Below are 26,912 nucleotides of genomic sequence, written 5' to 3'. Positions count from 1 at the left end.
ATGATACTAACACACATAGAAAACATACAAAGAAATATTTTATTCAAATCTAAATGAAATGCTAAGATTATTTTGTCAGTGTCTTTATTTTACCCAAATTTGGTTATACAGTCAACACTTGATTATCTGTGGGCAGCTTTTTATTATTTTAATTAATCTGAGCTATATTTTATCTTCACTTTCTTTCTTTTCAGTATTGTTATTAAATTTTATTGAAATCCCCTGTTGATTTTCCCCCACTTTTAGTCATGACCAGTTTTAGGCTTACACTAAAGAAATGCTATTTATTGCACACTTTAAAAACCAAGTACATAATTATCTTCCCCCCACTGTCCTCCTCAAACCTCATCAAAGATAGACATAAAGAAATGAGAAACTTAGGGAGAATTCACACTAAGTCTTTTACTCTTTTTGGGAGATGACAATGGAGAAACAAAGAATGGGACAAATAAATAGCATAAGGAAACTACATAACTTTTCCCATCTTTCCGATTCAATCCTTCAAAATGTAGTTTACCATAGTGTCTAGTGGAGAGCCAGTGTATCTTAGGTATTCAATATTTTTGTGCTGACCTCTATCTATATCATCTATACCTACCTATATCTATAACTATATCTGTGTCTATATCTATATCTGAAATCGAACTTCCAATGGTGTAGCAGTCTTTGCTAGTTTTCATTGCTATTGCTTTAGTTTTTTCCATCACATTTCAAAAAATTTGTTCTGCTGTAGCAGCCAGTGAACTGAACTGGAGAGATGAGATGATAGTGAAATGCAGAACACAAAAAAGGTGTGTCTGATTGCAATAACAAGGTTGCCTTAGTAGTTTATGGTTTAGTGAAATGTAACCTGTGTCTCAAGAATACAGATTATATCTGCTTTGTGATATAGGCATTGGGCGACTCTAAAAGCAATGGAGGAAAATAACCACTAGAACTTTTATTCTCATAAATGTCATACAAAGCTACTGTATAACTGGGTCTTAATTTATTTATCACTATCCATCTCTCTCTCTTTGCAAATATATATCCATTGGTATATATTTAGGCTTATGTATATATATATGAGAAAGAGTAATAAGCACATTAAGAATTAAAAGGGTGAGGCCAATTAAAAGGACCATAGATAATTTACATAAACTCTTCATTTCTTGAAGTTTATGAAACACTTTCAGGAAGATATGCATGCATAATTATCAAAATTTGACAAAGAGGGGAGCTAGGTTTTGGTAAATAAAGTTCACTAAATTTTAAAAAATCAACACTAATTTATTTTTTTATTTCATTTTTTTCAGTGTTCTAAGATTCATTGTTTATGCACCACACACAGTTTTAATTTAACATAAACAAGATAAATTTCAGAGACCTCAAAATGAATTTAATAAAAGCAAAATAAATTGTGTAAATTTTGTATTCTTTCACTCTAAACAATGAACTCTAATCAACTGAATATATATATGTTGCTATGTCTTAATATTTCAATTCTAAATGAAGAATACTAAACTCTCTCGTATGCTAAACTCTCTCATATGCTAAAAACTACTTTTCATTAAGTAACTTCAAAAAATTAGGTTGAGCTACAGACTGAACTATACCGTCGCTGATCTTTAGAAAAGAAAAAGAAAAAGAAAGAATGATGCCTATCTCAAAATCAGGTAATAAATCCACAATGAGCCTATATATATATATATATATATTATATATTATATATATATAATATATATATTAGCAAACTATTTCATTCACTTGCTTCTGGAAGTATACCTTTTCTTCTCTGTATGCAGGCATTTTTGTGTGTTTTAAATATGAAATTTGTGATTATACAAACAAAGTATGTTTTAGAAACCAATTGAAGCAAATGGAAATTATATTATTTTCTGTTATTATAGCTGCAGTCTAATAAACTAACTAGTCTCTAGGAAACCACTTAACACCATAGAAAAGGTTACTTGTACTTAAGACCCATTGCTCATAAAGAGTTAATCTAGTCCCTGTGGTGAAGCACTTTACTGTCAGAAAGCTCTTTCTCTTCAGTCCTCTTCACCATAGGAACAGGCCAATTGATAATAATATACATCTCTGAAACTGCTGTGATGAATAAACATCTCTCCAAATTACTCAAATTAATTTCAGCAGGTTGCAACATTTTCTGGTATGGATTTTTTTTTTAAGTCCATCTTTGTTCAAATGAGTTTTTCACAGACAAAACAGTTTCCCAGACCTGCATGCCAAAACATGGGCAAATATGCAAAGCTATGGCATTTAAACAGCATAAAATGGGCCATTAAGCATTTACTAATATTTTGGCTAGTAATCTTTAGTTTCAGTCCTCAATACTAAACATTCCTATTTCCATCTGAACCCTCTATGCACAAGTGTCATAATTAAATATCACTGACTTGCTCTTCCTATTGACCTTTGGTGCATGTAAATAGGCTCTTGGGAAGGAAGGTGGGTTTTATAATTCTGAGAGCCTTTATTGTTCTTATTAGTGTTTTTTTTTTTTACCATTTTTTCGATGCTCCAAAACTTCCCTAAAATACTATCTTATGTTTATATAGGTATTCTTCTCTAAGAAACTCAAGGTATTAAGAATATGGCACCTCAGCCATCCTCAGTTTGAAGGTGGAAACACAACTTTTTGTTTTACAGAAGACAAACCTGGTGGAAATTTAATACCAAGGGTTTTCTTACCTGCACTCTCACAAATTGAATTAAAGATTTGCATAATAATCATACTTAAGGTAGAAAAAAATAGTGCACTTTTTAAAAAGGGCTCTGTGGCTGTGTTTGAATAGTACAAAAACATTACTCCAGATTATTCTGAAGTTCTATGCTTGTAACATAAAGTTCACTTTTATTCATAGCTTTAAACAAATGACGGTATGTCTAAGAATCTTAAGATGTGAATAATAGAAAATGCTGAATTCCGCTTTCTTCCATTTCTCAAGGTTTTGGGTTTTCATGGAAACTTGGATATTTGTGTTCTTCTAATGTGTTTGTGGGGAGGTTAAAATCCCCGTGGGTGCTGAAGATTGGCTTTTTAAGAGGAACTGTAAATTTAATAATGTCTTAAAACTCTTCCTGTGATTGCTTAACTGTGGCCAGTCTTTGAGCAATCATATATTTTAGAATGCAAACTTGTTACATAGTTTCAGGGTAAGAGAACATTTAGTAATCTTTCCCTTCAATTTCATTAAATGTTACTTGATGCTAACAGCATCAGTACCTTGGAACACATAGGCATCCATTTTGTTCTTCTGTTCTGTGACAGTGATATAAGTGTGACATAAAGGTAATAAAGGTAATAAAGGTATAATAAAGGTACCTTGCAATAAAGGTAAAGGCAACATTCTACAGCATGTTCCTTTATTTTCTTTTTCATTTTAACAAAAATGTTTATTAAGTGCCTCCTAGACTTAGAGAATGTTCTATGGATACATAATAGTGAACAATACAGATGAGATCTTTGAAACTGAAGGTATATTCAATGCTGCTATAGTATCAGAAATATGGATCTACATAAAGAAAAGAAGAGCATAAGAGAAGGAGTAAGTGAAGTTAAAATAAAAATTTTTATTTTTCTCGTTCCATATTAATATAACAAGCAACAGTTTCTTCAAAATAAGAATTGCAAAACTATTAATAATTATCTATGCTTATGTATATTTTATATTTATTTATGTTTATGTATGTTCACATGTAATTGAAATTAATGGCAGTAAAAATACATGAGGCTGGGGAAAAGAAATAGAACCATTTTGTTATTATAAAGTACTCACATTACCTGTAAGTGGTATACTGTTATTTGAAATGAACTTGGGCAATTGCTAAAAAGAGTTAAAAAAGAAGTATAACTACATGCTAAAGAAGGAGAGCAAAAGGAATAGCATTAAATGTTTAAATAAAATCACAAAAAGCAGAAAAACAAAGAACTAGGGCAACAAAGAGAATAATAATATGATAAATATTAATCCAAATATATAAAAATCACTTTGAATTCCAATGGTTTACAAATAGAGAATAATAACATGATAAATATTAACCCAAATATATAAAAATCACTTTGAGTATCAGTGATTTACATGTGCAAATTAAAAGACAAGGATTGTCAGAGTGGATCAAAAAACAAGTATCAAACTACATGCTATCTATGAGAAACCCACTTTAAATACAGAGACATATAGATTAAAAGTAAATGTATGAAGAAAGATATAGCATGCTAATAGTAATCTAAAGAAATTAGTAGTATCTATATTAATTTTGGAAAGAGCAGACTTCAGAGTAAAAAAGATATCAGGGATGAAGAACAGCATTACATGATGATAAAGGGGTCAATTTTTCTAGAAGACATATGATCCTTAGTGTACATGTGCCTAACAACAGAGCATCAAAATACATGAGGCAAAACTGATAGAACTGTGAGAAGAAATAGATGAATCTGTTATTACAGTTGGAGACTTCAGCATCCCTCTATCAGAAATGTACAGACCAGCAGACAGAAAATCAGTAAGGATATAGTTGAACTCAACAGTACCATCAATCAACTTGATCTAATGGATATCTATAGACTACTTTATCCAACAACAGCAGAATACATATTCTTCCTAAGCTAACATGAAATATTCACCAAGATAGATTACATTCTTAACAAACATTAACAATATTAGAAAAACATAAATCATACAATGTCTGCTCTCAGAAATAAATAACAGAAAGCTACCTGGAAAATTCCCAAATACTTGGAGAATAAAAATCAAACTTCTAAATACCACATGGATCAAAGAGAAATCTCAAGAAAAATTTAAAAATATTTCAAACTAAATGAAAATGAAAACACAACTTGTCTAAATTTGTGGGACATACAAAAGCAGTGCTTAGAGGAAAATTAATAGCATTGAATGCATATTTCTAAAAAGAAAGATTTAAAGTCTATAACCTAATATCCCACCATAGGAAGCTAGGAAGGGTGAGGGTGAGGCAAATTAAATCCAAAGTAAGGAGAAGAAAAATATAATAAAAATTACAGCAGAAATCAATGAAATTAAAAATAGGAAATCAATAGAGAAATTCAAATAAACAAAAAGCTGGTTCTTTGAAAAGATGAAAGAAACTGATAAGCCTCTAGAGAGGCTGAGAAAAAAAAGAGCAAGAATATATATTATTCATATCAGTAATGACAGAAGGGTCATCACTACAGATCCCATGGAGATTAAAAAGATGATTAAGGAATACTGTGAACAACTCTATGTTCACAAAATTCATAACCTAGGTGAAATAGACTGATTCTTTGAAAGGCACAATCTACTCAGTCTCACAGGACAAGAAATAGACAATCTAAATAAACCTGTATCTATTAATGAAAAATAAAAAGACTTTAAAAATGACAATGGTAAGAGATATGTCAAACAAAGGTAAAATTAAAGCAAGGTGTAAGGGATAGTAAAATTTCAGGTCCAAAGAATTAATGGAACAAGAAGGTTATTTTCTGTTGATGAACACTTAATGCATATAATTTGTATAGAATATGATAGCATTGAACTGATATGTGCTAAGTACCACTGCATCACTATTATAAAATAGGGGAATACTAGGAAAAATTATATAAGTAAAAATTTTATGGGAGAATTTTAATATCATGTACTCACTTTCTAGTAGACTGAATGGACAAAATATAATTAAAGACAAATGAATGATGCAATTGTTAAGGTATAACACACATATATATATGTCAAACTTTTTAATCTGCAAAACCTCCTAAGTGATCATAAACTTTTATAAAACCAATCATATGCCAGACCATAGCAAAAATTAATTAACTTCAAAAGTTATAAATGGGAAGGGTTACATTTTTAGCAAATACAACAAAAGACAACACAACAAAACAAAAAGATTTATTTAACCTCTAAGTGTTTTCAAGCAGCAAGAGTACCCTTGGTAGGTTAACATATGCAGTTCATTTGGGAGACTAGCTCAAAAGGCTTTAAACTGAGAAAGTAATTATTGCATACATACATTTACTAAATACCTGAAAGTCACATCCTTATGAGTAATTTCTACACTTTTGTTTTTATGTGTCTGTCCTTATCAAACCTAAGTGTTGCTACCTGTCCTTAATGTATTTTTAATGTTTGCTTTCTAGCTTAATATCTATTCTGTTCCATCCCAGATAATTTAACGTATACTCATATCATCAGGATGGTTTTATATCTGTTATCTATATGCCCCAGTCTAGAGTTAGTCACCAAATGTACTGATTGCCCTTTTCCATCAGGCACAATGCTAAATAGTTTGTTAAAGAAATGAATAAAACATGGGCTAATTCAAGAGACACAGAATGGCATGTACAATCTCTTCCTGAAATATTGTAGCAGAAACATACGCCCTGAGTCTTGTGGGATTTGGGAGGTTGTCTGAGTATTGTGAACCAGTGGTCATGGACTCGAGGAGGCAAGAAAAATGCCAACCAAGAGACAATGGATAAATTGAGAAGTAAGAAGGAATAATGTAGCTTGGGAAAAGAAGTGAGGCACAGAGGGGACTGTATGTTCAAAAGCAGACCCTCGGTGGCTTTACACCATCACTACAGTCAAACACAGGGTGTCCGCAGGAGAACAGCAATGGACAGAGCTTCACTGAAACTCTTCAGGAACATTCCTGATAACACTCAGTCTAGCATACTCTGGATGTATTTTTTAAATAGTAATAATTAATTTTAATAATAATAATAATTTTAATAATAATTTTAAATATCATTCAATCTTTATCACGATTCCAAGTTCAAGTTTGGCTTTTTATTTTACCCTTTTGCAACTGCACAATCAAATTTCTGTGTTCACCTATTTGTGTGGTTACTCATTTACTCATTCATTTACTAAACAATTGGTGAAGCATTTCCCATGGAACGAGAATTGAGGAGGTGATTTTTTTAATGTGAATACAAATTGACATTTCTCCAGTGTTCCATTTCTCTTTTGAGTCTAGTTATTTATTGTCTGAAGGCTTCCCAAGGAGTTGCAAACATCGCAAAGTTAGTAGCAAATGAAATAACTTTGATACAATTAATGAAGAAAATATATCCCAAATAAAACATTAGGGCAGGTGTGGGGGGGGAAGCTGAATTTTCCATATTTCTTGCTAGTTTAGGTATCACTAGTCTAAGCCTAAATTGCCATGTCAATAAAATGCCTTTCTTTTCTTCATATTAGTTATTATATATTATTATGGCCCAATGACTCTGTTTCCTCACATTATTTAAGAAACAGAATGCATTTAGATTAAATATGAATTTTTGCTGTTGCTCCCGAGGTATTACATGAGAGCATTTACCCCTTCTCACTGCACCTGGAAGTGAATGTATCAGATATAGAGTATTATCTGAGTAAAGGCTTCTTACATCTGGAGAAGCATAGAGCAGAACCACAAACACTAAGAGCTTCTTCAGAAGACAGCCTTCAACATATAGAGAAGTGATAGACTGGATGGGGCTTAGGAAAACCTCTATGTACAACAGGACATATGAGGAAGTTGGTACCAATATCATCAAAAATATGTAGTTAGAACGTAGTTAGAACTGGATTTCATGGTCCTCAAATTAACCGAGTTATTAAAACATAGACTGACCACAATGCTTTTTCACAATCATTATTTTTAGATATGCACTTAGTTTTATTAGCCAATCAGAATGATCTCTCATCTCCAAATAGCTAGTGTCTTCTAATATTCTAAAAAAAAAAACAAAACAAAAAAACCCTGCCACTCTTCTGCGTCTTACTGAGAGGTTTGTGTGCTTAATTCGAGGTGCAGTATAATAAAATCGCTTCACCAGATGACTTACCACCTTCTGCCTTTTTTTTGAAGGTACACATGCCAGATGCGCTTAAATTCTGTCCATGGCACATGGCCTTGAAAATTGTAAACCTACCTAAAAGGAAATATTGGAGCCCAATTTATAACTACACCTTAAAGAATACTGCTGTTTATCACGTCTCCTTCCCCCCACCCATGCTTTTCATGTGTTCTAAAGATTCAGATTCTCAGTATTCTCCCAAAGGGTTGAGGATTATTTGAGGCTGCCTAATAGGAGGTATTCAAACAAGATACATATTTTTTTTTTAAATCATGGGTTTTGCATCATACAGCGGCAACTGCACTACCTCTCCTGGGAAAGGATACTTTTCTGTAACATTTAGCCAGTGTGCTACATATCTGCCAACAACGCAGCTAAAAAGTCTTACTCTCAAGGGAAGGAGAGAGAGAGAGAGAGTCATTTCCAATCAAGCATCATTAAATTTTCTACCTTGAGATTGTCAAGACCGTGCTACAATGATCAATTACATATAGCAAATCACCTTTACCATACTCTGTATGGTATGAGTTTTATAGTTCCTAAGTCATCATTTGTTGCTGTTGTTACACCATCAAATGTCCATTTATGATTAAGATGGCATTAGCAATGCACTCAGAAGTTGTGGATAATTAAGTACAATGGAGATTGAAATTGGAAGTGGAAAACGTTCAAACCAAGATTTTAGTCCGAGTATTGTGGAAATGGCTTGATCTGAGTATGTAGGGCCAATATCCCCTGAACTGTCATATTAGTGTCCCACGCTGATTAACATTTCCTAAAAACTTAATCCCATCAGAAATCTTAAGGTAGAGGGGAGCTTAATTGTCTCTTGAAGGTCTGGTACCTTTCACCTGCACATAAGACAGCCATGTTGATTTTCTTTTAAACCAGCAAGAGGGACAGAGAAAGAAAATCAGCCAGAAGTATTTGTCGGCAAGATTCCTTAATGTCTGTTTCAAAAATCACAGATTACAGTTTAAAATGGAAGTCCCCTTTTGAACAAAGAAGGAAAGGTTATGAGAAAATACAGTTTGCCATTATTGATGTACAAAGCCAGCTCTGATTGCCTCTGTCCTGTAGCTCCCCCACATGCACCACTTGGATATTGCCTAAATCTCTGGAAATGAAAGAGAGGAGCTTCTGTCAGAGCACTCCCTGCTGCGGCTATGAGAACCCAGCTCACCGAGCATCACATCCAACCTGTTTTTCTCATTGCACATACTTTATGGACTGCTTGTCAGGTGGTCTCTGTGTGGTTTGCTCAGCTAATCCTAGAAACATGTAAAAGTCATACAAATTATAATTTAAGAAAAGGAAATAAAGTCAATTGACCATTGATTGTTCTTTCCTCTTATCCCAGAACCTGGTAAGAGCATCCAAGTGTAATGATTGTGAACTCAAAGAATTTCTGTCTCACTGCACTTTATCTTTGCTGGTAATGAAGTTAGTGGTTTCAACTTTAGTCTCTCTGTCTTTCTCTTTCTCTCTCTCTTTCTGTCTTTCCAAAGGCCACTTCCATGAAAGACAAAGAGTAATTACGCTGTTTTAGCCCAATAGTCAGCCTTCTTTCTGTCCTTATCCCTTAGTAAATGAGGGAACACACTAAAGAAACAGAAGCAAGCTATTTATAGAGCGAAATTTAAAATTTCGCTTGAAAAAGTGTCAATATAAAGAATAGAGCTGACCTGAGTTTTATGAATATAATCATTTCCTGATCATCTGTTGCTAATAACAGAGTAGTGTTTATACTTTATGTCCTAGTTTGTCCCAGTGGGTGACTACCTCCTATAACCGCACCCTTCTTTGTTGGGATTGCAGAATAATATTAACTTGTGTGAAATGTCCTGCTCTTAGACTGTTAAGGATACGGGACGTTTCCTCTGGTATTCTGGGCTGGACACTGGCGCAGAGGGCTTGAGAAGCCTTTGCATTTATATAGATTTCTCCAGCCCCTTTTCTTCTGTATGTCACTATTCATTCCTAAGCATATTCATCTACATTTTGTTAATTGTGATTTAAAATTCCATCTTAAAAGATGTGCATCTATACTACAGTAATTTTGAAGGCAAGCTGTTATTTCATTGGGTTGTCACTCTTTCCAGAAATCAAACTCTCCCTGTCACGTATAAATAGATTGCTTGATATACATGCAGTATCCTGTTGGTGTCATGCACTCTTTTCTTTAATCTGACTGACATGGCACATAATAAAATGCTCACTTCAATATATGTCTGTTGCATTTTGCCTAATTCTGGGCTTAGTTTAATATTAGTCATGAATATTTCCTCCAACTAGACGGGAATTTGAATCTATATAAGGCACAGTTTATGTTCACGCTAAAGCATAAGCTTCAACCTTATTTTTTATTGCTGACTCCGTTTGTGATGAATTAAGTCATCTCAAGGAAAGACCTGAAAGCAACAGGGACCAGAACTGTTATCTTTACCCATGAGTCAGGTGCAGGGCGAGGAGGTGAAATTCAGCTGCTGTGTTTTACTTTCCCTGAGCCTCAGAGCCGAGAGTCGGAGGGAGCTGCTCGGTGGGAGGGAAATAACAACAGATGAAACCGTATTATATCTCTGGACTCCTTTTAGGCTAAGAAGCCATAGTAGACTCTAATGCCAAGATAACATTATATTTATTTTATATTCCTTTCTATCATAAGTAGGGACGAGTTCATCATCATTTCTTATTTGTATTTTACGTATCAAATTTAATTAATGGAAGAAGAAAAGTCATTACAGTGATACGTATGTGAGTGTGTGCCTCAATGTACACATGTCTGCACGCCCAAAACATGTAAACACGCACATTTGTGTAAGCAGATGCAGCAGTGTCGATGGGATTTTATCAATTTAGGTTCTAATAACTTAAGAAAATTTTCTTCCTGGATTAAAATAGTTGTAAAATATTTTGAAATTTTTCTTGACCCTCTCAAATTTATCGAGGAAAACAATTCATGTTCCTTTTCTCTGTTACCTTCTATTTCATAAATGTGTATCACATGTTAACAGCTATAATAGTGGGTTAATATTCCTTACTTTTTTGCCTCCTCTGTCTCAAGATGGCAATGCCATATTTAATATGAGAATCCACAGGTCAGTTGGCTTGTATATGGGGCTGTGATATTCCTATGCAGGGAGAGTCTCTAAACAGAAAGATACCTAAATAGAAAGCTATCCAGTAAAAAATCCAATTATAAAGTGACTTTCTATCATAAGGATTTAAAAATCTTACAAGGTCAAACATGTTCTTCATGAGCACCATAATGTACATTAAGTGTTCCTCTGCAAATAACAAAGGGAGGTTTCCCAGAGTGCTGGGAAACCTCCTCTAAAACTAGAATGGATTTTTTTGTGTTTGTGTCACTCTATCTAGTGTTTGTACAGATATATGTATGTATCTGTCTTGCTTCTGGACACCTCTCCTCTCCTTAGCAGTTTTGCTATTGTATATTTTTTCATGTGGCTGTATGAGATATTTTGTTTCATAGTCTATCTTGGAAACAAAAATTTACACCATTTCTACAAAGAAAGAGAGCACACACTGTTTGTTCGATGGGCAGCGTGGACTCCCAATGGATGGAGACAATAGATAAAATGAACTATTGGCTAAAACATATTAGATGCCAAACTCAGTTAGTCCTTGCCTAATTCTATAAAAGTATGTCAGTTAGGGACTTACTTGACCTAAGGAAAAAGCAAATCTCGAAACAATATCCGAGCTGATTACTTATTCAAACTGATTATGCTGCTGCCACTGCTCTGTTGAAACAAAATACAGTCATGTAAATTTAGCCCATTCCCTTGGCCAGCCTGCATAGAGAAACTGCCATTACAAGGTATTTTATTCAATGACACCGGCAACATAGAGCAGATTAATTACAAAACAGAACAGTGAAACAGAAATTATATCCTAGTTACAGCCATTTTCTGTGAGAATTTTGCATTGTCCTCATTGAGCACTTCTGCTATGCTTGAAGAGTTTCATGACACGATTGTTCTGAAAATCTTAAGATCGTCTACAGCCATTAGCTTAATACCGTGAGTTTTATTAGATAATTACTTCTGTCACCAAAATGCTAGAAGATGGGACAGAACTAAAAAGTCAAATATTGGGGAGACAATGCAAAACTGATACCCAGGAGTCCGAGTAACCAGGTCCCGGTGCAAGAAACATTGACCCCATACACTGGAATCCCTGCTCTGTGGGTAGATGCTATCATGCTCAAATCAGACAATCCAAAGGGGAGGAGAGCCAAGTTTAGAATTGGAAATGGGCCTTCACAGAACGACGCTGGGTCAAGTACGGCATGCTCACTAACGTGAGTATGGAGTATAATATAGCAACTTGTATTTTGAAAAGCCGGGCACAGTCTCAGGTAAGCCTATTGTTCCCCAAAGGCTGTTCGCAGTTACTGTTAACACACTTCCCGGCTTTCACCAGAGCCTTCAGGAGCTGTGACAGTGCTTGCAAATGGGATGCTCAGGACCAGTCTGTCTGCTTCGCAAGCATGTCAGGAAAGCCGGACACTATTAATAATACTAATGGAGAGATTATCTTTAGCTCTGATTTTTTTTTTCTCCTTTGAAAATAAAAGTGGGAGGTTTGTTTTAACACCCTGCCCTTTTCATAAAGGTTGTGGGAAGCAATTGAACCTCTCCGCAGAAGACTTCCTTTTCAAGTTTCCGCTTAATTAAAACACTGCATTTACTTGGTTATGAGTGAACTCTTCGCGAGGATATTTTGGAGCGATAAAACACAATGGTAATAAAATTAGCAGTAATCCTTTGTCAGAAGAAGAGCATATTTGTTTGACTGTATGGACAAAGGGACAATTACATACTTTTAAATGACCCATTAAAGAGGCAATGCTGTGCCTGGGATTCCTTATTACAAACGTCTCTTCGGCCGGGATACCATAAAGTCTGTAGAATAGCCAATTAGATAGAATTAATGCACAAATTTCTGCAGAAAAATATGTAAGCAAAATACTTAAAACCATTCAGGAGTGGGCAAAATCAAGTTGCTAAGACAAAATAAATAACCTGGTGCTTTGCTACACCACTGTGGACCTCTGCTAAGCTGATAGGCTGTGCTCAACATAAACATGTTAAGTCCATGACAGAGAAGACACTGCTCAAAAACGAAGGTCCTTTTTAAAAATGTGTTCCCCAAGTGCTCCATCCCAATTTCAATTAAGTCTTGAAGATGGAAATATTTTTCATATTTTCATGAAACCGGGCATTACACAGAATACATATTTCAAGAATTTCATACTTTTTTGACAGACCCGCCTCCCCGAGCCCTTACAATAAAGCTCACAACCCACCCTGCACAAGAGCCATTTCATGTTCTTTCTCTCTTTTATTCTTTTTTAAAGCTAAAAGTTAAAACAAATCATTTTATAAGACCAAAGTAGGAAGGTCAAATTGTTTTCCTTTATCTGGAATGGTTACTGAACCCTGGTGTTTGTCTTCTACCCACGTTGGCATTCTGCCTGCCTTTCTCTTTTGTCATGGATTTTCAGCTATAAAGTGTGTTCGTCTTTAAAACTAAGCCTCCCTGTGTCATATGTGCAACCCTGCTCCATACAACCCAACACAACTTATCACACACTGACAGCTAATATTTAAAAGAGAACACACACGTATTTTGAGGTTTGATAACTGCTATCAATCTCGATAATGGGTATCCAATCCAAAATTGTGACAGATATCTAGTGGATTGAGCATCTACCATGAGCAGCTAATGCTGGAGTAAATGAATCAGTGAGGCAGCTACTTCACACCTATAATTAAAAACAAAACAAATAAATACCACACAAATAAGGAAGCCAGAGAAATCTATGTCAGAGCTGCAAAATGCACCAAAGGGTGAAACGTACAGACACCGGTTTCTGATTTAGCTTTCTTGTCCTTTGATTTGCTTAAAATAGAATAGTATTTGTTTTTTCTAAAGATTTTTTTTTTAATGGTTAAAATTTCAGGATTTCCAGTTCAATTTGTCATTGCACCTTGTTTTCACAGGAACTGCCAGCAGAGATATAGTGGGCCCTGAAACAGCATGACTTTGATGCTTAGAAAATGCTCTCTTTTAACAAAGTAAATCAAGGTACAGTGACCTCCAAAAGCCAAATTGCAGAACAGAGCATAATGGGTAATGGTATGTAAATTGCCATGCATGCAATTGGGATGTCATTACAGCCAGACCAAATGGTGGTAGCTAATGACCTCGACATTTGATTTCTAGGTGCATTTTATTTTATTTTTTCCTGATTTGAAAATATATCTGTCCGAGACAGTAGCTTTAGCACACTGATGAGCCTGAATAAAGAGCACGAATTTCTCTACAGTGACTATTGTGCCTTAAATCAACTGAATTTGAAGACAGTAGCTGAGTAGCCCTCAAATCACCCTCATGGATATATGTAATTTGTATGATGTTAATCCTCATTTTCAACTTGAAAATAAATTTCCTTATAAAATTGTCCTCCTAAGGAAAATATGAGGCATAAATACTTGGTTTTGGCCTTGAAATTATTTAGGCACAGAAAAGAGAAATGGGTATACAAATAAATACGCATGTTCTGGCTTCAGAATGTCCATCCCACATTTAGTAGTAAATTATTTGGGGATTGAAAGGACTGTACTGTGTATCCTTAATAGCCATTTGTTCTAGGAAGTTCAGTTATTGAATATTGTGGCATCATTTCTGTACTGCAAATGAGTTTCATTGTACAGCTGGTACGTTTTTGTTGAGGTGAAAATAAAATGAAAATGTTTCACTATGAAGTCTTCCCATAACTCTAGTTAGGATTTTAAAAATAAATCATAACAAGAGCTCCAAGAAAATATTTATTGCTCTTTCCAAGCAGTAGGAGAAATGCTTGCTCTGGACCTGTCACTCACAGCAAATCAAGATACTGCTGTTCAGACATTGCTAGAAGAATCACTAAAGCATTGTTGAGAATAACAGACCTGAAGAAAAGATCCAATTGTCTCTTAATTTATTAACAATTTAAAGTATTTAGAACTGACTGATGTAAAGACGCACGAAGTAATTTTTATTGTGCTGAATCCTAGGGAAGTTCAAAATAGTTTTAAAGTACTTTTTCGTTAAGTTACATGATTTCTTGAGAGCTTGTTTGGAGGTTCTAGCAGGGGAGCGCAGCTACTCGTATACCCTTGACCGAAGAACGGTCCTCTCCTCTATCGGGGAAGGTCGTTCTCTTCGACCGAGCGCGCAGCTTCGGGAGGGACGCACATGGAGCGGTGAGGGAGGAAGGGGACACCCGCCTAGCCAGCCAGATCAGCCGAATCAACCCTGGCGATCAATGGGGTGACAGATGTCGCAGCCAGATCGCCCTCACATCCAGGTTACATGATTTCTTAAATGATCAGATTACTTAGGTCACACTGGACCACCTCTCCGAAAATGACATTGTGATTCGTGTCGATTACTCAAAAATCTGTATTTTTGTCTTTCTGCCATATAAGTACTTTTTCAGAAATCAAGGTCCTAGAGGAAATATCTATGCATACATGTATAGATACACACACACACACACACTCTCTCTCTCTCTCTCTCTCTCGATCTCTCTCTCTCTCCATTTTAAATATTCTTGCTTTTATTTTATTGCAGGTAATCAAATTGCTTACGACGTCAACAAAAATACTACTAAGGTTTTTTTTTTCTTGTTAAATTGTCATTGGAACAAAATGTTACTTTCTTTTTTAATAATTGCAATCCATAGGTAAAATTTTATAGATGGCAAGAATGTCGATATTCTATACTGACTTCTATGCCTCATGTATGCTCACTTGGATTTATTTTATATCCCATTATTGGTTTAGTTCAAGACAAAATAAATTAAACAATGAATAGACTCCAGATATTTCCCATGGGGTAAGGGCACTTGATTTTATTTTCCCCTCTTCCTACATAATATTGAAATAAGCGTCTTTTGAAACTTATGGCAAGCAGTCCATGTTACTGCTCTTTCTTTTATTCCCAAATACAGCATATGCATAGGTAGTGTTGGACATGAAGACTTTTTCATTAAACATGTTTGCACATTAAAATTACTTGGGTAAAATTTTAAACACATTTTAGTTAACATAACCCATGTGTATTTCTGCAGCACAGATAATCCCCCTGCACACTTTCTCAGAAAGACTGTAACAAAGGAGCAGCAATACAAACCAGAGAACAATTCTGCTTGATTTTCCTTTGCAGTCATTTTATCAGGGACCAGGAATATTCCGCAGTGGTGCCCAGATGAAGGCTGCATGCATTCCCGAGCATTGCATTGTAGACGAAAATGAAAAACCTAATAGCATTTTGACGTATTCCAGTTAGGTTTTCCATTAAGAGAAAAAGGTGATATGTTCACACCATTTGTCAGGAAAAGAAGAAATGAAGAAAATGTTGACAATTTCATTACACTCTGGTTATGGGGTGATCTGAACTTACCTATTACAAGATAAAAAAAAAAAACTATTCCAGATATTATTAGTCGAAAACATTATTGTTTATAGTTACTTTAACATGTGCCACAACTATAGAGTTGATATAACTATATATGCTCAGATTTAAAAGGAGATATTTTATATCATTTACAACCTTGCTTAAAAATTTGTATCCTTCTGAATGCCAGAGCGTCACACTGAGTCACACGTTGCTGGACATTTCGCTGATAAATCCAGCCCTGAAAAGAGGATGTACAGATACTATAAAGATGCTTCTAAGTATATCATTCTTTTCTTGACCTATGTATTTATTCAGAAGATATTTTCCCCATTTCTCATATTGTTTTGCTTGTATTATTGACTATAGGACTCCCGGATTTTCTGCTGAGAATATTTCCCTAGGGAGAACAGGTGCTGTCCATTTAAAATCAAAGTTAAAAAAACTGAACATTTTTTCTAGGGTGCCAGAGAGGCAAGTGTGCATTCAATCTGTTCAACTAGAAATTGAGGATTACACACAAAGATTTAGCTTTATTTATACTTCCTTGATTGATAATCATTAGCTGAACCATTAAGGCATTTCACAGGAAAGCACCTTTGTTGCATATATGCTAAAGCGTATTTACTAAAATATTATTTAGTTCTGTGGTTTTGGAGAGAAAATTTATTAAAAAGGTCTCAGGTGTAGATTTTAAAATACCAGAAGCATAAAGCTGCGTAAACATAAGAACTTTTTATCTCATTTTTAGTAAACGGGCTAAGTGCTTTTACCTGAGGATAGCCAAGCATATTAATCATCTCTCTCTCTCTCTCTCTTACACACACACACACACACACACACACACACACAAATGTCTAACAAATATTGCAGCATACGTGTATGAGGCCTGGGGCTCTGACTGGTGCGGAGAGCACAGAATGGTCTAGATGTATGACAACGAGCAAGAAGAGGCTGCTGGGTAGCCAGGAAAGAGCAGGGATGAAAAGAGGCATCAGAGGATGAGGCCTGGCAGGAAACTCAGGTGACACCGAGCTAACCTCCCTATCAGAACAGACTGTTATATTCACTAGCACCAATATTATCTTCTTTTCATCACATTCGTGTAGCAAATCATTTTCGCGTATTTACATTGTATTGCGTACTCGTGTGCTAAGGGCAATTATCAGACTCCACGGATTTCCTGTCAAGAGGGGAACTCGGAAGGCCACCTGGTTCGTTCGTAGCGTTGAGGTGGGCTTCATGGGCCCCAGTCCGAAACCAAGTTCTCTGTGCCTGAAGAGGATGTTCTGAAATAAACCATGTCATTCCAGTTGTGGAATGAGTTTTAAAATATTAACTTTGTCCCAAAGTAAGACATCATTATTTCAAGTTAGCATCAATTAACAGCATTATATCATACCAGTTTAAAAACATATTAGCCACATAGAAAGTAGGAAGTTCAAATTTTTGAGACTGTGACAGGAATAATATGCACCCCATATGTAAACTCAATCTCTTGCTCCGCATCCTAAGGGTGGTAAATGTTGATGCGCGTCTTGTCTTCCAGTTAAGTTGACCAGATTTCTGATCCTGGCCAGTACATTTCATTTCCTCCCCTGGTATGATCTAGATTCCAATTTGCGAAAATGTAAACAAGCTTAGAAAAATTACTTTTTTCTAATAAACAATTATAAAGAAGCCTCTATGGCAAAACTTATTTAACTATCTCTCAAACGTCTTCAATTAATGTCTGTGACATTCTTTTTTGTTTTTTGTTTTTACCTCTCTTTTGGTCCAAGTGAGTTTGCGTGAGAGTCAAGTGAAGCAATTAGAAGAAAACAAAAAAGGAGGAGAGGAGGCAAATGAAAGGAAGTTGGCATAAAGAAGTCAAAGGGCAAATATTTGTCACACCTTAGCACCATTGATGTGGTGGGAGACAGAGTCTATCAGGCTCCATGACCTGACTTGAGGATTTTAATGTGCCCCTTTTTCCAAACCCTTCAGCTAAAGGAACTAAAATATTGCAAAGTCAGGACAAAATCCCCTCATTGTGACAACCTCTCCAATGTCTTTTCCTGGTTTCTTTGGCTGGATTTTGAGGGCTCTTATTATTTCAAAAGTTAGCTTGTGGGAGTCTCAATCGTTAATTTGAACACCTGTTTAATTTATAGCACTTTTAGTTGAACTTGCTACGGTGCAAAGCTGCACTTGAACAAAGAGCCTCGGAGATAATTGTTAAATCCAGTGCTATTGCAAAAAGCTTGCTTTCAGACTATTCTAACTCTTGAGGCAAAGAAAGCAGTGAGAAAAAGCTAATCAAAGAGATTTCTCACAATTTGTGATTTTTTTTTTCAGAAAATAGATTTATCATTGTTCTGCTCTCAAACAGAGAGTCAGGGAAACAGAAAGAAAGAGATAGATACAGAGAAATGACACGTCCTAGAAATCCTTTCTGCAGAGAGAAATAAACAGCTAGTTCAAATAAACTAACTCCACTTTTGAGAATAAAATATGAGATCTAAACATGATCCATGACATTACCAAGGATGTGTCATGGCACCTAGGTAGTCTTCAGAGCTTTCCAGCTTCTGACTTTTGTCCCATCCACGGACAAAGCGAAAGTGAATTAAAGATGCCAGAGTCACAAGGGCAGGATAAACTCCCCTCTCCCCTTTACTGTATCACTCTGGGGGTAGTCCAGCACATCTCCTTTGGGAGGTATGGCTGCTGAGGGCAGATGGAAGTCCCAGACAAGACACAGCAATGGTCCCCATGATACCCTCCTTCATATCACTGCTGCGGAGACAAGCACATTTCACACAAACTGGCAAAGTGATCCGTGACAATCATCATTAAGGAGAACTGGTATTCTGAAGTGTGTATGAAGGCTTTTTCTTAAACAGTATATTTTTTCTCTGAAAAAAAGTCAGTATTACTATCATTATTTTGCAGATGACCCTATGAGTGTAAAGAATTTAAGTGAACCCAAGTCCAAATTCCAAACTTTTCCCATCACATTGCCTAGATACCCAGTTGTTCTTCTGAACACCTGTCATCATGTGTACTAAATTCTAGGAAAGCTAAAGCCCTGTTTCAATGATCGATGAGAGGTAGTATAGTTCATGGAAAATTATCTTAAATGAATAGTACTTACTCAAACAGAATATTCCAGATTCTCAGCATAAAAAATTTTGTGAAGAACCACATTGAAAGGCAATTGTAAGAAAGAGAGAATAATTTGTTGTATTTCTATCTTGTGGCAGACTGTTCTTCCCCATAATGTGCAAGCATCAGAATTTACATAGCCAATGTCTTTTGAGCCCTGGCTGATTTAAATATTTTTCTTTAGCAATATCTCAAGGGTTATTTAACTCCAGATTGCTTGTTTAAAAGACAACAAAGATTTACTGAAAATGCTCTATCTAAATAACATCACTAAAAAACTTTCTTCTTGGTCAAATCAAATGTAAATGGGGTACCTGGGTGACTCAGTCCTTAAGCGTCTCCCATTGCTTCAGGTCCTGATCCTGGGGTCCTGAGGTCAAGCCCCTGGGATCAAGCTCCTTCTCCCTGTAACCCTCCACCCCCTCAGGCTCTCTCTTGCTATCTCTCTCTCTCTCTCTCTCAAATAAGTAAATAAAATCTTCAAAAAATCAAGTAAATACATCAAACATAATACAGTTGTAACCAGCACTAGGTAATATAAAATTCAACCTCCAGCTCCTTCTCACTTAGTAACTAGTGAAAACTATACCTAGAAATGGGCACAGGAGATATCTCTGTGTGGTCCTCTTTAAATTCTTTTTTTTTTTTTAGTTAAAGTTTTCTGGATCACCATCAGTCCAAAAAAATCTTGTAAAGTCATGAAAGAGAAGCAGTCGTCACAGCAGAAATTTTCCAAAGAAGGCAATAGCTGGTATATACCAGCCAGAGAGATAATAAGCCCAAAAACTGTACTACTATTTGCCACTGACTGTCACATCATTCCATGGTGGTGACAGGTAGACACATAAGGCACTGTACTTGATTGTCTTGCATAATCTGCAAAGTACAAGATATAGAAATATACATGATGTAGAGATAGATATAAATATTGATATTAGATATAAGCATATATACAAAGAGTACATGAGGCTCTTGAGGTTTTCACTAATCTGTGTAATACATTCCCATGCATCACAGGTAAAGAGGACATAAATCCAGTTTATGGGGATTATTCTACTGCCCCCATTAGTTAATGGCTTCTTTTTTTCCTCAAAGGTGTCATAGATCAGATAAAATAATAGATACACACTCTGTTCATGGGAATTGTTGAAAATAATCGAGCACATGGAACTTAAAGAGCTGTTTATCAACTTTATTGTGAAAAACTTTTGCAATACAAAAGCACCAGGAGCTGTGCAGATAATTGGTGAGTCAAGTCAGGATAGAAACTCTAAAAGAAAAGTTTAGATTGCACGTGGAATAAAGCAGATCATCTGTGCCAGAGTTCCTTGGATGTCTAAATATAACAGACAACTAATCACAGGGAGAAGCTTCATGTTGTCATCCTGTGCAGGGATTTTTAAGGCAAGAAGGTGAATCTAGTACTATAACTTTGTGCGAAGTTGGAAAATGCTTGACTTAATCAGTAGTTAGTGGCCACATTTTGTCCAGTTAATGATCAGAACATGAAACACAATCGTGTGGGTCCGTGAGTAGAATCAGTGATTCACTCATTTACATGTATATTTCACTGAGCTAGCAGTAAACAGACCTTTCAGAGACACATACATATTTGGAAATATAAATAATAAATCACTTCTAACAGCTAAATTGAGTTTCACACATCCTTGCAGAGTGTCAGCCTAGCTACTGAGATTTATAACAGTTGTCTATTTGCATAACCTGCCCCAATGTGCATCTGAAGCAAAATCAGGATAATCTCAGTACCAAGAAGTGAGTCTCTCATCCCATAAGGACAGATTACCAGTTATGTTCTGAGGTAAATGAAAGGTTGAACTGAGGCACAGGTCACCTAAAAGAAGATCATCGGGATAAAAATAAAATAAAATAAAATGTGAATGCAGCCCATACGTCTATGGTCTTAAAAATATCTACCCACTAAAAATAGCATCTAACTCTCTATCCACAAGTATTTGCTTAGTTGTTTCTGGGAGTTCTCAAAATCTCTTTGCGGTCAACGTTTCAGTTGCTGAGTTTTTCCTCTTCTGTTCTGTCTGCATAGTCCATGAACAAAGCCATGTGCAGAACCCCAGATGATGCCACTGTACATCTTGGGGTCATCTATGTATCAACCTAGTTGTTATATAACATACCTCCTTATTTATTTTATTTTATTTTAAACATATAATGTATTATTTGTTTCAGAGGTAAAGGTCTGTGAATCATCAGTCTTACACAATTCACAGCACTCACCATAGCACATACCCTCCCCAATGTCCATCCCCCAGCCACCCTATCCCTCCCACCCTCCTCCCCTCCAACTACCCTCAGTTTGGTTCCTGAGATTAAGAGTCTCTTATAGTTTGTCTCCCTCATTTTATTGTGTTTTGGGATTTTTTTTTAAGATTATTCATTTATTTTTGCAAGAGAGAGAGAAAGATTGAGCACATGAGCAGGGGAGGGGCAGAGGAAGAAGCAAACTCCCCAATGAGCAGGGAGCCTGATGCAGCACTCGATCCCAGAACGCTGGGATCATGACATGAGCCAAAGGCAGGGACTCAACCTACCGAGCCATCCAGGCACCCCGTTGTGTTTTGTTTTATTGCACTTGGCAGGTAGTACGTTTTTTTACAAAACTGAAGATCTGTAGCAACCTAGTGCTGAACAAGTCTATCACTGCCCTTTTCCCAACAGCATTGCTCATTTCATGTCTCTCTGTTACATTTTGGTAACATTTCACATTCTTGTAAAATTCAAATTTTTTCATTATTATTATATTTGTTATGGTTTTCATTAGTATTATATTTGTCTGTGATCAGTGGTCTTTGATGTTACTATTGCTCATTGTTTTGGGGCACCACCAGCTGCACCCAAACAGGACAGCAAACTTAGTAAGTGTTGTGTTGTGTCACTGTTCCACTGGCTAGTTTCCCATCTCTCTCTCTCCTCGAGCCTCCCTGTTCCATGAGACACAATAAAATTGGGCCAATTAATAATCCCAGGACAGCCACTAAGTGTTTCAATGAAAGGAAAAGTCACTAGTCTTTCCCTTTAAATCAAAAGCTGGAAATGGTTAAAATGAAGGAGGAAAGTATGTCCAAAGCTGAGACAGGCTGGAAGGTAGGCCTCTTGTGCTGAACAGTTGGCCAAGTTGTGAATGCAAGGAAAAGGTCCTGAAGGAGATTAATAGAAGTATTGCTCCAGCGAACACACAAGTGATAAGAAAGCAAAAGGGCCTTATTGTCCACATGGACAAAGAATGAGTGGTCTGGATGGAAGATCAAACCAGCCACAGCAGTCTCTGGATGAGCAGGCCAAAGTCTCATCCAGAGCAGAGCCCTGACTTTCCTCAATTCTATTCAGGCGGAGAGAGGTGAGGAAGTTGCAGAAGAAAATGTGAAACTGGCGGAGGCTGGTTCATGAAGTTTAAGAAAAGAAATTGTCTCCATAACATCAGGGTGCAAGGGGAAACAGCAAGTTCTCCAGAAGATCCAGCTAAAGTAATTAATGAGGGTGACTACTCTAAACAATAGATTTTTTTTTTTCAGAATAGATTTTCAATGTAACTACTACTTATAAGATAAGAAGTTTCTCTAATTTGGCCTCAGTTGGATTCCTTTGAAAGGGTCAGTTTTACTAAATAATCACGACTTTCAGTTAGTTCCAAACAACAGAAAACGGAATCAAAACTGCTGAACCTATTTTCATTAAACTTTTTATACACAGAGACATACGGGTTAGAAGCTCTCCATGGTTACCTTTATATTAAATTATTAACAGAAAAGATGACAGTGTAAGTGTGACAACAATGAAACTGAAAATAGAAGTATGTGAATAGCACATTGGCACATGTCATGTCAAGTAATAAAAAGTCCATAGATACTAAAACATAATAATAATAATGCTTAGGTTAAGAGTTAGCTTAATTACATGTCAGTTGTTAAAACCACAGAAGCCGATGTATTTTTCATCTGTTAGTCTCCTGATTTTTCATATTTGCTTCCAGGTTATTTTTTTAATTTATGTATAATGGTCACATTATTAAATATGGACATTGGAAAAAGGCTTTGGGTTAGCAAAACAGAAACATAATCTGAAGCTAGGAGTTAGGTAGCCATATTGGATTCTCACTATTGTGAGCCTGGCATGATTTTTATGACATTTGCTTTCCCCTGAGGAGTTAAAATGTCTGAGGAGGAGATGCCATGTAATGTTTTCTGACAATAGCATTCCTTGGGTCGTATTGGGCATAATGCCTTATATTTCAAATATGGAAATCTTTCCATCTAAAGAAATTGAGAGCATTGTACAGAAAGGCATGAAAGCAAGATTTCATCAACACAAACACCTCTGCACAGAATCTACAATTAAAAGAATCCCAGAGCACACATTTCCATCCTACAAATGCTTCTATGCACATATTCTGAGACTTTTTTTTAACTAAATAAGACTGTTTGGAGGTATATAAAATAACATTAAGAAAATTTCCGTATATCTGGATTTATACCATGCTGATGACATCTTTAGCACCTATATTCACTGTCCATAATTGTGTATTTTTGTATCCATGGAAGTAAATGTTAGTGCATTGCATTTCAAAAAGAAAAATGTGATAGAACGGAGAACACAATGTAATTTTATGGTTGCTGATACTAATAATATAATTAAAGAAAATTCTTAGGTTAGATCATTCCTGCCTAGATTACTTAGAAAATGTATCACACTTGACTGGACAAAGGCTTAGGATACCTGAAAATGTTTCCCATACTCAATGTTTGAGTTCCCTACTGAATGAATATCAAGTATTGCACATGATTTTATCATCTAGAATGCTTTAGGGGTTTTCTCTAATAGATTTTGTCAAATTATTATGGCAAATTTCTGATGTGATTTATAAGCTTATTTATCACATTTTCCTATTTGAAGGAAATATTTGTAAGAGCTGTTATATGGTTTATGATGGTTTCTCAAAGAGACAGAATGAGATTTTTTTTCTTTTGGTATTGATTAATTTACGTTTTTAAAAAATATTTATGTATTGGGGGCACCTGGGTGGCTCAGTGGGTTAAGCCTCTGCCTTTGGCTCAGGTCATTGTCCCAGGGTCCTGAGATCGAGCCCCGTATCAGGCTCTCTGCTCAGCGGAGAACCTGCTCCCCTGCTCTCTCTCTGTCTGCCTCTCTGCCTACTTGTGGTCTTTCTCTGTCAAATAAATAAATAAAATATTTTTTAAAAATAAAATAAAAAATAAAAAATATGTATGTATGTATGTATGTATTTGGGGGGAAAGTGTACCTGAGAACTTATGAGAGGGGAACATAAGCAAGTGGTATCCGCCTCTCATTGCAGTATGAAGGCCTATTTGTTTTAAGTGAAAAGAGGAGTTTGAATGTGCAAAATTACCTGTGAGAATGTTGCTCAGCCAAGGCAGTGATATTCTGGGGCCCAAGAGACTGAAGTCTTTACTCAACAGACAAGTACCCCCATCCCTGTTTCTGTGCATTCAGGGTGATCAAGCCATGTAATGTTCTATGAGAACTGAAGAAGTTCATCTATACCTACAAGCAGGGCTTTTCTGAGGGACATTGAATTTGGCCACTGGAAGAAAGACTGTGGTCAGGCAACCAAGAAAAGGCTCCTAAGGTTCATTTTTGGGGAACATATTGGTCCCAGCACTCCATTCATTTTTCTAGTTGTAAGCATTTGTTTCACAAACAAGCTGTCTGTGTGGCCTACCTGAATTCTAAATTAAAAGTTATTTGTTTTAATATTACAGCATGGTTCCATGTAGTCAGAGATCATTTCTAATTGCTTTACACCTGTCTATACAGTGACAAGCCCATTTTGCTACATAGATGTCCCTCTTAGATGCTCAAAAAATTTTTTTTATGTACTAATTGACTAAGTGGATGAATTACTGAATGAATGAATAAAATAACCTCCTGTATTTCCTCCACTTAACAAAATTGTAACAATCTTTCAAATGCTGGCTAAAGTACCCTCTTTCCACTCCAATCCTAAACTAATTAATCAATTCAAAAGACTTTACCATGTAACAGTGGCAAAGGTACTAGGTAATGTACACTAGACTCATTTATCTCACTTATATTTTTGTATTCATTATTTATTGTTTTCTATTATTAATTCCTTCTTATATATGGTTTATATCTGTACTTAAATTATTAAATTCTGGAATATATAGTCTGAATCTTGTAAGAAACCAGATATTTATATGTTGACTATCTTGTTATCTAATAAAGAAAATTTTCCCAATAGCTTAGCTTAGCTTTTTCTCATCATTTCCTATGAATTACCATATCCCCATTGCACTGGGTGGGGTCCTTCATTTTTGGTCACATATCCCCTTGTGTATGAACATTTCCATATGTGGAAAGGGGTGTGGCTAGTAAATATGGGACTAAGAAAGAAAAGATACATGTACAACCAGTTTTGCTCTCTTTTATTGACAGCAAATCAGAGTGTCAGATAGAAAATAAAGTGTGTTTTTTTATATCAAAAGCATGCTTATTCTATGAAATGTTGCTTTTCTAACAGAGAATCTAATCTCACAAATTTCTATATTTTTTATCTCATTAATCAAGGCAGCTATCTTCATTTAGACAAATTACTACTATCTCTGCAAAGAGCCATCAGTTGGCACAATTCCAAGAGAATCTCTTTCATTAGTTGTTGTGTGTGAATAACAACCATTTCACCTCCCCCTACAGGAGCCTGCCCCTGCATAGACGACAGCATGAGAGGTATCCAAGATGGAATTAAAAGTCTTGCTTTTGAGAAAGAAATTCACATAAATCACAGTCTGCAAGTTTTCACACCTTTTTCTTGGCTTCTATAACACTTTTACACAGATATATAAACAATTTATAATTCACAATTTTGTAGCTATTTGATTACAAATCATCTTCGAGGTAATCAATTTATAATGTTAACTCCTCAGAGTCCATCCCAGCTCTTGGCACATAGTACATATTAAATAATCATCTAAATATCTTACCCATCATAGGAATGAGTAAACAGCATTATGTATCCATCTACATCATATATAAACATATATATAAACATATATATATATATATATCTCCCCAGGTTTTTCTTAAGATTTTCATTTATTTATTTGAGAGAGAGGCAGAGATAGCGAAAGAAAACACAAGCAGGGAGAAGAGGGAGAAGCAGGTTCTCTGCCAAGCAGGGAGCTTGATGCGGGTCTTGATCCCGGGACCCTGTGATCATGACCTGAGCCAAAGGCAGATGCTTAAAAGACTGAACCACCCAGGCACCCCAATATCCCCAGATTTTTTTAAAATTCTAACTATAACTAAAACCCAGCCAAAAAAGCAGTTCTTATAACCAATTAAATATCCAATTAGCAATTTATTTTTTTTTTACACTATATTTTAATATTTTTCATTACTCTAAGCTCCATGAAAG

At 35.7% G+C, this 26,912-nt stretch overlaps 1 long non-coding RNA gene across 1 annotated transcript; it reads left to right on the top strand.

Moving 5' to 3' along the window:
* The first annotated feature begins 3,440 nt into the window (after positions 1-3,440).
* LOC125098492 (uncharacterized) lies at positions 3,441-17,516 on the top strand. Its single transcript, XR_007126845.1, has 3 exons — positions 3,441-3,551; positions 13,879-13,963; positions 17,192-17,516. It is a non-coding gene; the product is annotated as an uncharacterized LOC125098492 (long non-coding RNA).
* Positions 17,517-26,912: the final 9,396 nt, after the last annotated feature.

The sequence above is a fragment of the Lutra lutra genome, chromosome 4 (assembly GCF_902655055.1).
Source record: "Lutra lutra chromosome 4, mLutLut1.2, whole genome shotgun sequence".
NCBI classification, from domain to species: Eukaryota; Metazoa; Chordata; class Mammalia; order Carnivora; family Mustelidae; genus Lutra; species Lutra lutra.
This window is presented reverse-complemented; position numbering and strand designations above follow the sequence as displayed.